Source organism: Balaenoptera acutorostrata, chromosome 1 (genome assembly GCF_949987535.1).
Source record: "Balaenoptera acutorostrata chromosome 1, mBalAcu1.1, whole genome shotgun sequence".
Lineage (NCBI taxonomy): Eukaryota > Metazoa > Chordata > Mammalia > Artiodactyla > Balaenopteridae > Balaenoptera > Balaenoptera acutorostrata.
The window spans coordinates 74,939,799-74,941,129 of NC_080064.1; the positions used below are offsets into that span (position 1 = coordinate 74,939,799).

Consider the following 1,331-nt stretch of genomic DNA (forward strand, 5'->3'; position numbering starts at 1 on the left):
TACCCAGCTAGTAAATTTCAGAGTTAGGGTTTACAGAGCTCTTCTCTTAACCACCATGTCATTCCCAGTCTTTTTAGGACTGCCTTAATCTTTCTTGCTCTCCAATCATTTTTGTTCAAATGCCTGCCGATTAGTGAACAGAAATCTTCAAACCGGGATAACCACGTTCTGCCCATGTACATGAAAACTCTGTAGTGCTACACAGCATGGGTAGTTTTAAGGGGATCAATTCCACATTCTCAACTTTCATTTCTACACTTTCCTAAAACTTATCTGCCTGAGAACATGCTTGCAGCCTCTTTTCCATCCCTTTTTTACAATCGCCATTTTTCCACTTAAAAAAAGAAAGTCATTCTTCTCACAAATTCCACATCATAGCATGGTGCATTCACCCCAGGTGCACAAAACATGGAAAATGAGAAGCCTGTGTTAGTGTTGAGAAAGGGAATGACTATGATGACTGGGGAACAAAAGTGTCACCTGCTAGCGCACTAAAAAATTTTTTAAATGGCTTTCATTCAGATTCGGCTTGAAGGAGGCCAAGGTGCAATTTTCTTCGGTCCTCTGAAACCCGGGTTTATCTGACACCAGCCACCTCACCATGTTGCCTAAGTTTGAGCCCAAGGGGATCAAATTTGTATACCTGAGGTGCACCAGTGGGGAAGTCTGTGCCACGTCTGCCCTGGCCCCCAAGATTGGCCCCCTGGGTCTGTCTCCAAAAGCAGTTGGTGATAACATTTCAAAGGCAACTGGGGATTGGAAGGGTCTGAGGACTACAGTGAAACTGACCATTCAGAACACACAGGCCCAGATTGAGGTGGTACCTTGTGTCTCAGTCCTGATCATCGAAGCCTTCAAGGAACAACCAAAAGACAGAAAGAAGCAGAAAAACATTAAGCACAGTGGAACATCACTTTTGATGAGATCGTCAACATTGCCCAGCAGATGAGACACCAGTCTTTAGCTAGAGCATACTCTGGGACCATTAAAGAGATCCTGGGGACTGCCAGGTCTGTGGTCTCTGATGTGGATTGCCGTCATCCTCATGACATCATAGATGAATGACAACAACAGTGGTGCGGTGGGATGCCCAGCTAGTTAAGAACTGCAAAGGAACATAATTCAATAAAGGGTCATTTGACAACCAATGGGAAGAAAAAATAGTTTAAATGAGAGGTCATCACATGGTTTTTGGCATATAATTGAAAGGAGTTAAAGGAATTGAGTAACACGGCTACAGCAAAAACCTTACATTCCCATCTACTTATTTTGTGAACAAAATGCTTCAGCATTTATAAGAAGCTTGTCAAATGCATGAATAGAATTGGGGT

At 43.1% G+C, this 1,331-nt stretch overlaps 1 pseudogene; it reads left to right on the forward strand.

The window, feature by feature from the left end:
* Positions 1 to 530: 530 nt before the first annotated feature.
* LOC103012569 (60S ribosomal protein L12-like) lies at positions 531 to 1,102 on the forward strand (annotated as a pseudogene).
* Positions 1,103 to 1,331: the final 229 nt, after the last annotated feature.